At 33.9% G+C, this 18,946-nt stretch overlaps 1 protein-coding gene and 1 pseudogene across 2 annotated transcripts in view; both read right to left on the bottom strand.

Moving 5' to 3' along the window:
* The window catches only part of LOC145259971 (sodium-dependent neutral amino acid transporter B(0)AT3-like), a 183,060-nt gene that overhangs the window by 73,102 nt on the left and 91,012 nt on the right, over positions 1-18,946 (bottom strand). The gene's annotated exons all lie outside the window — the stretch shown is intronic.
* LOC145259995 (5S ribosomal RNA) lies at positions 953-1,069 on the bottom strand (annotated as a pseudogene).

The following is an 18,946-nucleotide window of genomic DNA, read 5'->3' as shown; positions in this document are numbered from 1 at the left end:
CCCATACCGCAAAGGAGGAAAAGAACGTGAAAAAAAAGTGACGTCTTAGCTATTGTATCCATCGCCAGACCGAAATTGGCGAAGGTTTCAATTAAGGCTAGTGAATCAAATATAGAGGATAACTTTAAAATATATCGGCGAAAAAGCGAACCCCTCCTTGTAGAAAAGTGCCCAGTTGAGGGTGAAGGGATTAATGTTTTTAGCCAATTTTTAGATATTTGTTGTGCGAAGGGTCGGGCTTCAAAACGATACTTTCCTGAAAATTCATCACCTGTGTCGAAAGTTTTAGACATACATACATACATACATACATGCATTAAAGCAGGCAGGTGAGATTTATATTATAGAAGATGTCCATTTTTAGAGCAGTGCATTTTAGAAAACAGACAAGGCTCATATTTGAAGGACAAGTGGAGATCACACGGGTCACGTCACCTCCTCGTTCCACTCTCGATGATAACCGTTGTTTTTGTATTTCTTGTCATATGGGTAATAAGGGCGAGAGGGTGGTGGGTAAACCGTGGGGGTGACCTGATTGTTATAGACGTGCTATAAAATCGTCCTATTAAAGTAAGAAAGATTATTTTCTTGCCAACTTGTCAAACAATAAAAATTATAAAGGACGGTGATGACGTATTTCGTAGAATTTGATGTGTATATTCATAATTTAGTAGAAAAAGTAAACTACGCTTTCCCCTATTTCACTGACCGGAATAGCTTCATAAAAAAACTACATTAAAGTAAACTCTGTTTCGTTATTGGTATTTGCAATAAATTGATCCGCGTCATACCGTAACATAATCGCGTTAGCATTTGGGACGTGGAGTAAGCATGGCGTCATGAACTCATAAGGCTTCCTTCAGTCTTGGCAGACTATGGATACTCACTGTCAGGGTGCCTGCGCAAGTGGGGGTTCCGGACGACTGGAAACAATGCCGAGATAAGCGGAAGGCACATACAGCGCCTAGAATTCCCAAATGATCACCCATCTGGTACTAGCCAGGCTCAACCTTGCTTAACTTCGGTGATCTGACGAGAACCAGTGTGTCAACGTGATTATGTCGTATATATATATATATATATATATATATATATATATATATATATATATATATATAAGTAAACGTGTCTGTGTGTGTGTCTGTCTGTCTGTGTACATTTCCCTAATGCAAGAGAGCTATATGCTCAGTCCGTTAAATCCACAGTAGCTGATCAGCGGCTTGGTTCCCACCAGTTTTGGCAAATAACAAATAGAATCCTGAACAGAAGTGTGCGTTCTATCCCAACCATCATCAATGGACTAGAGGTCATCTCGTCAGCATCAGACAAGGCCAAACTATTTGCCAAGAACTTTGCGGCTAATTCTACCCTATGCGACGAAGGTAATCAACTCCCCATATTTACTCCTATAACACAGAACACGCTAGGTAACATACAAATATCTGTGCGTGAGGTCAAAGCAACTAGCCCTGACGGTATCCCAATTATAGTGTTAAAAAGCTTCAACCAGAACTTGCTCCCATACTTACGAAACTGTTTAAGCGTTGCCTTAAGGAGAAGTGCTTTCCAACACCCTGAAAAACCTCATCAGTATGCCCTGTATTTAAGAATCCAGGTGATAAGTCGTCTCCTCTCAGTACAGACCAATAAGTCTCCTGTGTGTCATGAGTAAGTTGCTGGAATCCATATTAAATAGAGAAATAGTCAACCACCTCAGCAGAAATAACCTTCTTAGTGACACGCAATATGGTTTCCGTTCTGCAAGATCCACCGCAGATGTGCTAACGGTTATATCGCATAGGATTAGTGAATTAGGCTTCCTTTCTAGGGCAATTGCTCTTGACATATCAAAGGCCTTCGACAAGGTATGACATAAAGGCCTACTTCACAAGATTTCCAGCTACGGTATAACTGGAAATGTTTTCTCTATTATTAAATCATTTCTCTCTGATAGGCTCATAAGAGTAGTTGTCGATGGACGAAAATCAGAGGCCTGCAGTATTAATGCTGGAGTTACTCATTCGTTGACATCTATGCTGATGACACGACCATCTACGGCAACACATCAAAGGCTGTAAATGACAAAGCTCTCTCTGATTCTCTCTCCTCTAATCTCGAGCGCGTGGTTCAGTGGGGGAAGACGTGGCTGGTTACTTTTAATGCATATAAAACCAAACTCCTTTCCTTACATCATCAACGCGCTGATCCCCATCTGGCATCAATTGAAATGGATGGCTCTCGTCTAGGAGAAGCCCCATGTTGTGATAAGCTGTTGGGCTTGACCTTCACTAATGATCTGAAATGGAACACGTACATCAAGTCTGTTGCCAAGGTCGCTGGACAGATGGTGGCATCCTTCTACCGCTCCAGAAGATATCTCACTACTGATGCAATTCTCTATCTATATAAAACCAAGTACGCCCAAGGATGGAATACTGCTGCCATATCTGGGCAGGAGCTGCTAAAAACAGCCTATCCTGACTTGACAGAGTACAAAATAGACTTCGTGGCTTAGTGGGGGATGGCCTTTTCTCTTCCCTGCAACCTCTCTCCCACGGAAGAGACATTGCGAGCCTATCTTTGTTTTATCGTTATTTCCATGGCAGGTGCTCGTCTGAGCTCCAATCTCTGGTCCCTCCCTTGCCAATCTTTTACGAAAAACACCCGTCTAGCTGAAACCACTGTCAAAAATTTTCTCCACTCTTTATCTGTGTCTAAATCAAAACGTAGATTCCATGAACAATACTTCTTTCTTAGAACCGCACGCCTGTGGAACTCTGTTCCGTCTGCCTGCTTCCCTCCTGACTACGACTTGGATATCTTCAAGTCCAACGTAAACAAATTCCAGTTGAACCGCCCCCTTAAGTAGACACTTTAAATATCCACACTAACGTACTGTACTTACAATAACCCTTATCCCTGAGTGGCTTCCGGGCCTTGATAAGTGGTGACCACCTTGTAAAAAATACACTGTAATTATACACTATTAATAACTATGCATTTAACTATACACTTTTAATAATTACACACTATTAATAACTATACACTGTTAATAACTATACACTATTAATTATTATACACTATTAATAACTATACACTCTTAATAACTATACACTGTAACTATACACTATTAATAACTATACACTGTAACTATACACTATTAATAACTATACAATATTAATAACTATACACTATTAATAACTATACAACATTAATAACCTGGATGTCTTCAAGTCCAACGTAAACAAATTCCTGATGAACCGCCACCTTAAGTAGACACTTTTATTAAATCCCCAAACTAACGTACTGTGCATGCAATAACCTTATCCCTGAGTGGCTTCCGGGACTTGATAAGTGGTGACCACCTTGTAAAAAATACACTGTAATTATACACTATTAATAACTATGCATTTAACTATACACTTTTAATAATTACACACTATTAATAACTATACACTGTTAATAACTATACACTATTAATTATTATACACTATTAATAACTATACACTCTTAATAACTATACACTGTAACTATACACTATTAATAACTATACACTGTAACTATACACTATTAATAACTATACACTATAAATAGCTATACACTGTAACTATACACTATTAATAACTATACAATATTAATAACTATACACTATTAATAACTATACAACATTAATAACCTGGATGTCTTCAAGTCCAACGTAAACAAATTCCTGATGAACCGCCACCTTAAGTAGACACTTTTATTAAATCCCCACACTAACGTACTGTGCATGCAATAACCTTATCCCTGAGTGGCTTCCGGGACTTGATAAGTGGTGACCACCTTGTAAAAAAAAAATAGTCTACAGACTTGAAATTTGATATACAGGGTACTGAGATTTGGGAAAATCGATGTGATCGGGTTTCGGCCAGAAATTTGGCTGTTAAGGGGTCAAAGTTCAACGATTTGATCTTTGAGAACTCTACCAAACTACTCCGACAATTTTGGGTCTAAACACTTGACATTTTAGATATTGGTTCCTTTGACATGGATCTAACTTAATAACTTGATATGAGCCCAAAACAATAAATGTTAAGGGGTCATAATAGGGGTCAAAGTTAAAAAATTCGTTTTTTTTTTTTTTTTGCTCAGCATGCACCTCCAAACACCTGGGCAACGTCGGGCTGAAATGCTAGTATATATATAAATGAGTGGGGTCAGCAACAATCGTTATGTTTTTTTTATATACTTGTTTTATTATTTGATATGTTAATTTTTCAAATTACTGAAATGACTTTTAGAAATAATTTTTTGAAATTATTTTTCAAATTATTTTAATAATGTATTTTTAAATAAAAATATCATTCACGCTCATTCTATGATAAAATTTGATTATAAACGGCGGACCCTTAATTCAAGTCAGTGTGAGTCAAGTGTTATCTCCCTTGTCTGTCCTACTGAACTGATCGCACCACTCTTCCTCATTGAAACATACGATAAAAGACGGCAATTCGGTAAATTCTATTGCTTTATTATCCCATTTAATTAGTTTTCTACAGGATCATTTTTTTTATTAGCGGCACAGTTTCTTTTTTTTTTGAGAAGGACAAATGGAGATCACAGAGGTCACATAACCGTCGTTTTTGTATTTCTTGTCATGTGGGTAATAAGGGCGAATTATCAAGTTTTATTGTATGTTTAAATGTATTAAAACATACGATAAAACTGGATAATTTGATAAATTCTATTTTTACGTTTAATTATTTTTTTTTCACCTGGATCATTTTCCGTATTTTTTTTTTTTTTTTTAATTTATGCTAACATGATATGACAAAGTACGTAATAATGTTTTCATCTGAAATGCATTGGTTTAAAAGATCGCCACTATAAACAAGCACTTCCACTCACTTGCCTCCATGCAAAGGCAAGGTCAAATACAAGATCAGTTTTTAATGTGAGAAAAAAATCGAGCTCTCCCAGAAGGCGCCCTCTGGATTGAAACAAAAATAAAAGTTTCTTCGGTGTAGTCTTTCATTCACTGACCGAGGCCAGAACAAGTGAAGTGTAGTATAAGGGTTAAGTTTTAAAGATCACGACGAGAGAAAAACGTGAAACGAATCATGATACAGAAACCAACACGCATCACGATGTTGAATGGCGCAGAGAGGTCTGACTATGTCCTGGTGATGCTCGAGGATAACTTCTTAATTGTATACCCCCAAGAACTCCAGGACAACATCAATGACAGGAAATTGCGATTTTTTGGGACATGTGGCCAGAACAGACAGCCTAACAAAACATCTGCTCTTTGGTACAATCCCTGGCAAAAGAGGACGTGGAGGACGAAAAACAAGAATCTCAGACAATGTGAAGGACATCGCATGGCTGAGTTGCTCAGAATGGCAATAACTGGAGTAATTGGTGACGATTCGTGAAGAGTGCCACGGCTGGTCAATAATGACCATTATATCAAAGTGTGTGTGTGTGTGATTATATATATATATATATATATATATATATATATATATATATATATATATATATATATATATAGAGAGAGAGAGAGAGAGAGAGGTTTGAATTTTAACACTGAGCAATATCATTAGAAAGGGAGATAGTTTGAATAATTGGTTGGCCCTTAATTTGATGTACGGCACAATCACGGCGGAACACCGGTTCCCGTTAGATCACCGAAGTTAAGCAACGTTTACTCTGGTCAGTACTAAACTTGGTGACCATTTGGGCATTCCAGGTGCTGCGTGTACTCTATGTTTATCTCAGCATTGTTTCCAGTCACCTTGGACTTCTCCTCGCCACTGGACTCAAGCGGTGGCGATTCAGGAGAGGTGTGGTTAGCGATTGCGTAACCCTTGCCTCACAGTTACACGTGCAACCACCCTTACAGGCGGTATCCATTGTCTTTCGAGATTGAACGGACGAGTTTTTTTTTGTTTTTTTTTAAATTTATTTATTTATTTATTTTTTTAAATTGTGATGCCCGGGGGCCATTGTCTCGTCGCCGCCTCCCAACTATGCACGCTATTGCATGTATTCGCACGCATGCGTGAATACAAATGTAGAAATTTTAGACTTACTCTATTCTTTTGTATTTCAAATTCCCTCTTATTGTCCGAATATGAGAGGGGGGGATGATCTTTCTATTGCAAAAACAACAAAAAACAAACCCAAAACAACAACAACAGCAGCAGCAGCAACAACAACAACAACAACAACAACAACGAAAGGGAAAACAGTTATACGTATGTTTTCTCCTCAACTTATTTATTTTGTGCTTGTTTTTGTAAATAGCACCCAAGAAAAGAAAAAAAAGAAACATATGCAGTAATTGTAACCGAAGAATTAGGGGATCCTTATCGTTACGCCCAAGATTACGCCCCTTTCCTTTTAGCTAAATCCAAGGGTGAAATCGTCTGCATTTATTTATAACAAGGGATAGAGTACAGCTGACCCCTTCTTTCTACAAACGATCACGTGGACTCAATGCACTCCTCGCTCTCTATTTACTTCTCTCTCTCCCTCTCTCTCCCCCCCTCTCTCTCTGTAAATATATATATATATATATATATATATATATATATATATATATATATATATATAGTCATCCACATGCAGTACTGTTTCGCTGTTTCACAGCTCATCAGTGCGGCTAGACAGGCAACGACCTCAAGCCAGGATTGAAACCCGACCGCCTGTACGACGTATATATACTAGTGTTGGGACGATTAATCGGAATCGGAATCGGGAATCGGAAAAATCGTAATTTTTGGTGGTATCGGAATCGGAGAAATTTGTGCCTATTTTCCGATGCCCAAAACGATTCTTTAGATTGTCTTTATTTGATTTTGTTTAAAGCAAAATCTTCCACTGCTGGTAGGAATGATAAAATAATAAATATTTATTGATTTTAAATGAACACTAAAACTAAAATCTATAGACCATCCCCCACAAGTGTATTTATTTTACCTTTTAGAAAATATATGCATTTTGAACAAGTGTTTTTGACGGTAATCGGAAATGAATAACAGCTGTATGGTTAAATATTTATTAAGAATCAAAATCAGAATCGGAAACTAACGGAATCGAGAATTGTATCAGAATTGGGAAAATAATGGGACCCTCCGATCATTCATATATACTGTGTGGTGTTTGTAGGAAAGAACACGAAGGAGTTTGGTAGAGCTCTCAAAGGTCAAATCGTTGAACCTTGACCCATTAACAGCCAAATTTCTGGCCGAAAACCGATCACATAGATTTTCCCAAATCTCAGTAACCTGTATATCAAATCTCGCGTGTGTAGACTGAAAATTAACAGAGTTATTGCGAAGGAAAATGTACACAGACACACAGACAGACAGACAAACACACAGGCACGTTCACTTATATATATATATATATATATATATATATGTGTGTGTGTGTGTGTGTGTGTGTGTGTGTGTGTGTGTGTGTGAAGCATTCACACATACATACACCAATAAAAGAACATTTTAATCACTAGACATCTCACACTGTATATCACAACGTTAAAAGGACGTCATAACGATTCCGTTTATATCCCGCCCGAACATACAACATAAGCAACTGACGCTACGGAGAGACTTCTTCAATACTTCGTCATTATCTCCTCTATACACATTGCATGGAAGAGTCCATTTGGTCAGGAACAGGGTAGATCACGCCATAACATGAAGGGTTATAAGCTTTAACTTCAAAACGTTGCCAGCCGAGTAGAGCTCACAAAGTGATGAACGTCATATTTTATTTGGATGTACACCATCGACTGTAATCTTCCCCAGCTATGTCGAGCCCCTAACAACATCTCTTGAAGAGATCAGATTGCAGCTGCAAACCAGAGAGTTAGAGAATAGCCGTCTCTACTGAAATGGGAATCACCCCTTTCTGTAGGTGGCACCCATTGTTTCTTGAGACAATAAAAGATATTGCGGAGGACTGCGGAAAAAATCGGGAAACTGTCATATGGCCACATGGTTCTAACCACACAAATGATGATGAAGAAGATGAAGAAGAAGAAGAAGAAAGATCGTTCTTCTCATAAAGAACTCTTTGCCAATGGAATCAAGCGGTACTGATTCAGAAGAAGTGTAGTTGGAGATTGCTCAACCCTTGTTTCACAATTACATGCACTGCCACCCTTGTAGGGGGGTATCCATTGTTTCTTAAGACTGAAAGCAGGCGATTTAAGATATTGCAAAGGACCGCGCGCAAAATACAAATCGGGAAACTGTCGCCGCATGCTTCTAAGACACGCAAAAGAAGAAGAAGAAGAAGAAGAAGAAGAAGAAACTCGTCTTTCCCATACTGCTACAATAGCCCTTCATTTAAATACACCTGAAAAACATAACAGCTGGCAGACTAATAAGTTCAGTTCAGTTATGTATAAATAAAGTCTGATCGCAACTCAATAACTTATTTAAATGTGTTTCGGCTCGGCTGGATCCAAGCATTCGTGAACTGTGAGAATTCAAGCAGAAATTTTTTAGTTCTCCCCCCACCTCCACACCCAGATAAAGTTAGGTATGTGTATTTGCGTATATATTTGTATATATAGCCAGCCAGCGGCCTTCACCCTAGGCGGATTGAACCGGCTTCCCCTAGAGGAGGAAATCTTTTGGGAATATCAACTGTAATTTGTACTTCCTTCACACTTTCTTCTTAACTGCAACCTTTCTCTCTCTCTCTCTCTCTCTCTCTCGCAGACGTGATGTTGCTAGTCTCAGTCTTTTCTACAGATACTAGTATGCCATGTGTTCCTCAGAATTGTCTGATCTATTCCGGTTCTTTCTAAACATTTTCTCACATCTTAAAAGTAGATCGATCTCTCTAATCTTTCTCTTAACAACCAACTGACACCACAAGACAAAATGCAATTCTTTTTTCCAACAAGATGGCGCTACATGCCACACGCCTCACAGATCACTGACACGAGTTCATGACATGCTTACGGAAGAGAGAACAATAAGCAAACGGTTATGGCCACCACGTTCCCCGGGTTTGTCATCACGTGATTTTATCTTTGGGGGATTTTAAAAGAAAAAGTATATGCAAATAATCATCATCATCTAGACCAATCAAAGGAGAACATTACAAACACTATCAGGAGAATCACCAGAGAAGATCTACAGGCTATCTGCAAACGTTGTTAAACGTGCCCAGAAATGCATAGATGCCGACGGGGAGCACTTCCAGAATCCTTTATATAACACTACAGGTAATTTAAACAATAAAAGAACGTTTCTCCTCTCTACTACATTTTCTGGACTACTGTATATATATATATATATATATATATATATATATATATATATATATATATATATATATATATATATATATATATATATAAATATATATATATATATATATATATATAAATAAAATCACGTTGACACCAGTGATTTCCATTAAGTCGCGAAAATTAAGCGACATTGAGTCTGGTCAGTACCAAATGGGTTACCATTTGGGAATACTAGGTGCTGTATGTGTTCGCCACATTTCTTGGTATTGTTTTAAATCATCCTGGGTTGTTATTTGCCACTGGAATCAAGCAGTACCGATTAAGAAGAAGTGTGGTTGTAGATTGCGCAGCCCTTGCTTTACAATTACACGCGATGGGGGTAGCCATTGCCTCGCGTGATTGAAAGCAGGCAATGAGAACTGTATAACGGAACAGAACCCATCGAAAGGAAGTGACATTTAGAATTAGAGCATAAAGTGATGACATATTTGTTAGCATAAAATAATGACGTGTAACAGCTACCATTGTGATGACGCATCACTATTAGCATAAAGTGATGACGTATAATTGTTAGCATAAAGTGATAATGTATCACTGTTAGCATAAAGTGATGACGTATAACTGTTGCATAAAGTGATGTAAGCAAAGTGATGACGTATCAGTGTTAGCATAGTGATAATTATCACTGTTCTTCATGCTTGGTTCTCTCACTTTTATCTGGACAAAAATGTCAATTACTTAGTCACGTTTTTCGGAGTAGCGTTCATCGTATGTCCTACTCTTTGGGTCCATTTTCTACTTCCGTTAACACAAGAAGAAAAAACACGAAAGAAGAAAACGATAAGGCGAAAAAAAAAATATGAAAGGAAAGTGTTGGGGTAGAAGAAAATTTCAGGCGAGAAAAGACGCCGTTTATCATCTAAGCGCGGGAAACAAGATCCATGTGCGTCAACACGACGCGACCACACGCATGCGCAACCAGATACAATGAAAGTTCATGAGTACAAAAAATAAATTAAATAAAATCAAGTAAAATGAAATGATGGAAAATATAAGAGAAAAAAACCAAACAAACTTATGTTGCAGGAGGAACCGCCTACTACTTCGCTTTGCGTCAATGGTCAACCCCCAAATTGTTTATATATATATATATATATATATATATATATATATATATATATATATATATATATATATATATATATATATATATGTATACATATATGTTATATATAAATATATATATATATATATATATTATATTTTAAAAATTATATTTTAAAAATATTATATTTTAAAAATTATATTTTAAAAATAATATATATATATATATATATATATATATATATATATACCTTTTATCGTTTGCGTGTGTATGTATATATGAATATATGTACAAATATGTGCGTATATATTATATATGTATGTGTTATTTGTTTTTCTTTTTGCAATACGTTTTAATTGAATTCAATTATTTACGAAAGTGCATTTTTACCTAAATGCGAGTTGGGAATAATTTTCTCTTTAACCAATTTTGTACCCCCATATGGGGAACGGCATATATATTGTTTTTAAAATATAATTATCCACTGACACGTGTTCCGTCGGCTACGACTCATCAGAGTAACTGAATCTGGCGAGATGTATACATATATGTATTTATATATGTATATCTCTATAAATACATGTATATATGAATATGTTCATATATATATATATATATATATATATATATATATATATATATGTGTGTGTGAGTGTGGGTGTGTGTGTATGTATATATATATATATACACACACACACACACACATATATATATATATATATATATATATATATATATATATATATTGAAATATATAAAAGAGGACTTAAAAAAATTATTCCCTGATGTATTTATGACTAAATTAGGTCGTTGCAATAAATTTAAGGCCTCGTTTGAACTTAAAGAAAACACCAGCCCAATTTTTAGAAAAAAGCAAAACGTTCCGTTCGCTGGGTTGGAAAAGATTAATAAAGAATTAGACAGATTGGAACAGACAGGAATACTATAAAAAATGGAACATAGTGACTGGGCAGCCCCCACCGTATATGTAAAGAAAAAGAATGATGAAATCAGAGTGTACGCAGACTTTTCGACAGGTCTAAACTCCATATTACAAGATTACCATTACCCTCTACCAAGCCCAGAGGAAATATTCACAAAGTTGAATGGTGGTAATATCTTCTCCAAGATAGACTTGAGCGACGCGTATTTACAAATACCTTGCTCAAAAATACTATGCATCAACACGCATAAGGGATTGTACAAATACAACCGGTTGCCCTTTGGAATCAAAGTAGCGCCTGCCATTTTTCAACAAGCGATGGACACCATGCTAAGTGGTATTGAGTGCGCATGTGCATACCTGGACGACATTGTTATCAGGAGCAAATCCCTAGAAGAACATAAGGAGCATTTAAAACAAGTATTCACTCGAATACAGGAATTCGGGTTGAAAGTAAAAGAAAATAAATGCGACTTTTGTATGAGCGAAATTAAGTATTTTGGACATATAATAAATAAATATGGGCGACGTCCAGACCCAGAAAGATCTGCGGCAATAAAAAACATGCCAGCACCCAATAGTGTAACAAACTTGCAGAGTTTCTTAGGAATCGCAAATTATTACCAATCTTTTATTGAAGGGATGCATAATTTGCGAGCTCCCTTAAATGAGCTGCTAAAAAAGGACACACATGATAAGGAAGAAATATAACTCGGGAGATCGAGTATATTTCAAGTGCTACAGGAATAACACTTCTTACTGGGAATGTGGAGTAGTGGATAAACGCATTGGTGATTGTACATACATGATTAAAGGTCCACAAAATATACATAAAAGGCACCTGAACCAAATAAAAACGCTACATTCAAGATGGTGATTATGCAACAGCAGTCGAAGAGGAGGAAACCATGGACACCATATACGAATCCTTTAATTTGGAACCGCCTCAATATACACCTGAACCCCGAAGATCAGGTAGAAAAAGAAAGTTTAATGAACCATTAATGTTAAATCCCAAGAGAAAAAGATATTGAAATCTGTGCGACTTCAAATCTTGGGAGGAGGATGTTGTGGTAGCACACATTCATTTGCATATGTGGATAGTAATTACACATAAATAGGAAGACTCAGTTAGTCTGAGGGTGTGTTCACCAGAAGCCACCGAAGGCCGCCGAGAGCAGATATGTTTCTCCAGCAAAGACTCTCTTATTTGACACCATTATGTAAATATCCTGTAAATATACCTTTTCCTAATACACTTCTTATTTGATCTACCTTTGTTTGTTGAGTCGTCATTTGTATTGCTTTCTACATTACTTGTTTCAACCTGCAAACTTAACAATATATATATATATATATATATATATATATATATATATATATATATATATATATATATATAAATCTGGCAGTTGGTTCTGGCAGGTTTCCCGATATCTGAAATATACTCTTGGTAAGTGCAAACTCTGTCTGGCTAAGACCAAGGTATAAGAGTAGGTAGTTTACTTGAAGCATTGTTGGTAAAGAAATATATAGAAAAGTATATTCCGCCATCTAGAATCTACTTTTGTCTTCTATTTTGAAAAAGAGAGGCCCCTTTCTCTCGAAATTAATCAAAGTTCCATACCACCCACGGACTTTACATACACCGGACATACCAGCAACTTGGTTATAAATAATTATACATTGAGGTAAAGAATGATAGACGAATAAACGGCTAGGCACTCCTCTACTCAAGCATACCCGTCTACATTTGTTTGTTTTTCAATTCTTTACTTTCAGGATTCCGGTCTTTCTCCGCATTGTTTTTGGTTTTTAAAAAAAATTCTCTCTCTCTCTCTCTCTCTCTCTCTCTCTCTCTCTATATATATATATATATATATATATATATATATATATATATATATATATATATATATCAATATATATATATATATATATTTATATATATATATTAGTTACGTATATATATATATATATATTAGTTACGTATATATATATATATATTAGTTACGTATGTATATATATATATACTAGCAATCGGTGCCCGGCGTTGCCCAGGTGTTTTGAGGTTAATGCTGAGAAAAAAAAAAGGTCAATTTTTTAAAACTTTGACCCCTATTATGACCTCTTAACATTTATTGTTTAGGGATCAAGTAAAGTTAATAAGTTAGATCCATGTCCAAGGAATCTATATCTAAAATATCAAGTGTTTACTGTTTAGACCCAGAATTGTAGGAGGAGTTTGGTAGAGTTCTCAAAGGTCAAATCGTTGAATATTGACCACTTAATCGCCAAATTTTTGTCGAAAACCTATCACATCGATTTTCCCAAATCGCGAATTTGGCCCTTTTTTAAAGCAGTTTGGCCTTCAAAATTTCTGTTTGGCCTTTTTCTTCACCGATGAAATCTGGAGACGCAACGGGAATTTTCGGCAAAAAAATGTTGTTACTATGCACATCTATGTAATGAAATACAATTTGTGGCAAAATTTCAGGAAAAACTAATGGATGGTTATCTCGCAATAGTCCGGACAATTCGCTAAATTATCTCGTCAAAACCATAAATCTCGAATTTTTGTGCATTTTTTTTTTGGGGGGGGGGGGCTAATTTGGCATAATAGTGTCCATTTAATAGTATTTTCTTGTAAAAATAAAAAAATAAGGAAAATTACAAAAAAAAACAAACAAGAACAACAAAAGTGTGCCGTATTTTTAAAAGTTTTATTGCGTTGTTTTTATTTGCTTTTTTTATTTCATCGGTGAAGAAAATGGCCAAACAGAAATTTTGAAGGCCAAACTGCTTAAAAAAAAGGCCAAATTCGCGAAATTTGGCCTTCAAAATTTCTGTTTGGCCATTTTCTTCACCGATGAAATAAAAAAAGCAAATAAAAATAACGCATTAAAACTTTTAAAAATACGGCACACTTTTGTTGTTCTTGTTTGTTTTTTTGGTAATTTTCCTTATTTTTTTTATTTTTTCAAGATAATACTATTAAATGGACACTATTATGCTAAATTAGCCCCCCCCCCAAAAAAAAATGCACAAAAAAACGAGTGAACGCGCGTATTTTTTTTTTTTAGTTTAGTTTCATAATGGCGGCCGTGGTGTCGGAGGTTCGATTGTTAGATTGTAAGTTAGTTTCGTATTTTTTTAAGTTGTAAATCGCAAGTTAGAAAAAAATTAAACCCTTCCAAGATGGACAATAAATAAGACCAAAATATTTTATGGTAAAGTTAAGAGCGTAAGAACTATACTTTTTTAGGAGATGTGATTATTGGATTAACCAATCAGAAATCGTCTGTGGCACACACATCTCTGTTTTTATAGATATATATATATATATATATATATATATATATATATATATATTAGTTACGTATGTATATATATACATATTAGTTACGTATATATATATATATATATATATATATATTAGTTACGTATGTATATATATATATATATTAGTTACGTATGTATATATATATATATATATATATATATTAGTTACGTATGTATATATATACATATTAGTTACGTATATATATATATATATTAGTTACGTATGTATATATATATATATATATATATATATATATATATATATATATATTAGTTACGTATGTATATATATACATATTAGTTACGTATATATATATATATATATATATATTAGTTACGTATGTTTTTTGCGTACATTATCTACTCCTAAACTAATAACGTTAAATATGCTTTCTAAATCCGATTGCTGTAATAGGTTCAGTTTATTTTCATAAAAAACGTACAAGGACAGGTTTCTAATTGCATTCGAACTTGGAACCTTTATTGGTAAAGCAAACCGCCCGAAAGGTAAAAATTACTTATTAATTTATTCGTGTGTTCGTTTCAATGCAAAAGGATGTTGTGTTCTGATGCTTTAAATCTGCGGTCTTGATTATCACTTTATGAAATTTCCCGCGTCTTTCAGCCGATGAACCGCAAAACTTCGTTGAAATACAATATAATATAAAATGCAACATGTAGTTAATGCTTGTTAACGAAATAAATGACAGCATGAGAGTAAACGATTTTGAAATAACTGTATTGATGCAGATAAGGTGATGTCATGTTCATTTCCTTAAAGTGGTTTATAATGGGGGTGGGGTGGGGTGGGGATTGTGGAATGGCGATTACAGATAAATTTAAACATATTTGCGAAATACATTTCATGCTGACGCTATGAAAGTGAACGATTACGGAATAACAGAATTACGGGATGAGTATTCACGACATAATAGAATAAACTAGCGCTATGTTGATTGATTATGAAAAAAGAAAAATGGAATGTCGATAAGAGATAGGTAGAGTTATTGCCCCTTAATGAAGAAAAACTACTGAATACAGCTAGGATATTATTATTATTATTATTATTATTATTATTATTATTATTATTATTATTATTATTATTATTATTATTATCGTCGTTGTTATTGTTATTATTATTATTATTTTTGTTGTTATTGTTATTATTGTTCTTATTGTTATTATTTTTATTGTTATTGTTGGTGTTATTAATATAGTTATTATTAATATCATTTTTTTCATTGTTATTATTATTACTGTTGTTGTTATTGTTATTATTAATATTTTTATTGTTGTAGTTGTTATTATTATCATTATTGTTGTAGTTGTTATTATTATCATCATTATTGTTGTTGTTGTTATTAGTATTATTATTATTGTCATTATTGTTGTTATTATTATTGTTGCTATTAATATTGTAATTATTATTATTATTATTATTATTTTTGTTGTTATTGTTATTATTGTTCTTATTGTTATTATTTTTATTGTTATTGTTGGTGTTATTAATATAGTTATTATTAATATCATTTTTTTCATTGTTATTATTATTACTGTTGTTGTTATTGTTATTATTAATATTTTTATTGTTGTAGTTGTTATTATTATCATTATTGTTGTCGTTGTTATTATTATCATCATTATTGTTGTTGTTGTTATTAGTATTATTATTATTGTCATTATTGTTGTTATTATTATTGTTGCTATTAATATTGTAATTATTATTATTATTATTATTATTATTATTTTTGTTGTTATTGTTATTATTGTTCTTCTTATTGTTATTATTTTTATTGTTATTGTTGGTGTTATTATTAATATTGTTATTATTGATATTATTTTTTCATTGTTATTATTATTACTGTTGTTGTTATTGTTATTATTAATATTTTTATTGTTGTAGTTGTTATTATTATCATCATTATTGTTGTTATTATTATTGGCTCACATGGAGCTTTCACACAAGTCAACAAACGATCTGATTGGAAACCTGTGGTATTCTCTGGAAGCTGAGTGACAACAAGTCTCCCCAGAAGTCCAGCCCTCTCCACCTCCTTCGATAGCATTTGCAAATGAATTTGCATCATCGCAACATCCGCTTGCCATTGATTTCTTGCTGATAGCGGCCATTGGTTTATACTGGAATTTGAGTGGCACACTCAGCCTCACCAAGGTCCCAGTTGTAATTATTATTATTATTATTATTATTATTATTATTAGTATTATTATTATTATTATTATTATTATTATTATTATTATTATTATTATTTTATTAATAGTCTAACTTCTGGATGTCTTAGAGTTTAAATTTTTCTCTTGAACCTCAGGACAATTCCTGTCACTTTAGATATTCCTAACAGGTAAGCATTTTCAAAACTAGGTCTTACTGAATTAGTGTTAGCGTTAGTATTGGATTGCATCGGTAGTGAGATATCTAGTGGGGCGGTAGAATGATCCAAGCATTTTCCCAATGATCTTGGCAACGGATTTGATGTATGTGTTCAATTTCAGAGCAGGAGTCAAAGCCGGTTCCAGAATCGTGTCAAGACACAGTGCTTCTCTAAGACGAGAGTCATTCATTTCAATTAGGGTCAGATGGGGACCAGAGCGTTGATGATGAAAAGAGAGAAGCGTGGTGTTAGATGCATTAAAATTAATCAACCACATTTTTTTTTCATTGCACCACATGCTCAAAGTTCAAAGAAAGAGACAATATATAATACAAAATTTTGTTGAAATTCAAAGACTTACATTTTTGTCTTTTATATAACTCTTGTTTATTTGGTCTTGGATTTCTTAATTACAGCAGTTTCGTTAATGGGATGACAATTTAATGTTTTATGTTTTCATAAAAAAATTCTTTCTCATCAACTCGTCAGAAGTGATTTCAATCCGAGTTAATTTTGTACATGATAAACCTGGTGCGTTCGTTGGGGGGGGGATTCCATCCCCACGTTGTTACAGGCCATCCATATATATCTGAAACGCGCGTAAACGATTTCAATGACTTAAAAACATTATTACAATGATCCAAACATAATTCTCAATGAAAAACCAAGACACGGAATAATAAAATAATGTTAAAAAAGACACATTGTTGGTGACTACTCCCTTATTTAAATATATATCTTTCTTTCGTTGGAATTTATTAACCCATTATATATATATATATATATATATATATATATATATATATATATATAACTTTACATAAATAAAGACAGACATATTAATTTTGTTCCACTTTTCGTGACTAAGCCTGAATTAATCTAGGCTAAGGGTAACGCGAGGTCATCCATTTTTTCTTTCTTTTTTTACTTCATGAGTGTTCCCCCACTACCCTGCATCAGTAAGTGTCTGGGTGTGGTAGGTACCTCACGTTTTCTTTTCTTCGTGTGGGTGGGACCTGAAACTGGGTCAGTAGGGTTAAATATAAAAAAGGCAAACGAAGATGTCGGGAGAATATGTGCGAAAGAAGAAACTGCATAGGAAAAAAGAAACAAAGAAGGAATAAGCTGTAGTAGTAGTAGTAGTGGAGGAAGGAAAAGAGGTAGAATAAAAAAAGACGTAGAAGAAGAAGGAAAATCAAAAGGGGAAATAGAAGAAAGAAAAGGAAGTCGAAGCAGAAGAGAAAGAAGAATAAGAAGTAGAAAGAAAATTAGTAGTATTAGAAGTAAATAATAATAATAATAATAATAATAAGAAGAAGAAGAAAGGAGCAGTAGAAGAAAAAGTAGTAGTAGTAGAGTAGTAGTAGTAAAATTTATTATTATTATTATCATTATTATCATTATTATTATCATTATTATTATTATTATTATCATTATTATTATCATTATTATCATTATTATTATCATTATTATTATTATTATTAGAAGTAGAAGAAGAAGAAGAAGAAGAGGAAGAAGAAGAAGAAGAAGAGGAGGAAGAAGAAGAAGAAGAAGAAGAAGAAGAAGAAGAAGAAGAAGAGGAGGAGGGCTTTGTTAAAATAGTCCCTGATATTGACTCTTGTTTTTGACAGGAGTGAAAAGTTACAGTTACATCTTACAATCAACCTGCTATGGATAGGATACCCGATTGCGATGGCGTGCGGAGAAATGTGTGTGTGTGTGTGTGTGTGAAACATTACAAATGCGTATATCTCGTTATGTTCCCAAGACTTTTGAAACACCCTATATATATATATATATATATATATATATATATATATATATATATATATATATATATATATATATATATATATATATACTGGGGTTTATTTATTCAAAAGTAATGGACTAATGAATTCAACGAGATT

The sequence above is a fragment of the Euprymna scolopes genome, chromosome 35 (genome assembly GCF_053919585.1).
Source record: "Euprymna scolopes isolate OS-2025 chromosome 35, ASM5391958v1, whole genome shotgun sequence".
NCBI lineage: Eukaryota > Metazoa > Mollusca > Cephalopoda > Sepiida > Sepiolidae > Euprymna > Euprymna scolopes.
The sequence above is the reverse complement of the archived record's forward strand: the minus strand, read 5'-3'. Positions and strand labels throughout refer to the sequence as shown.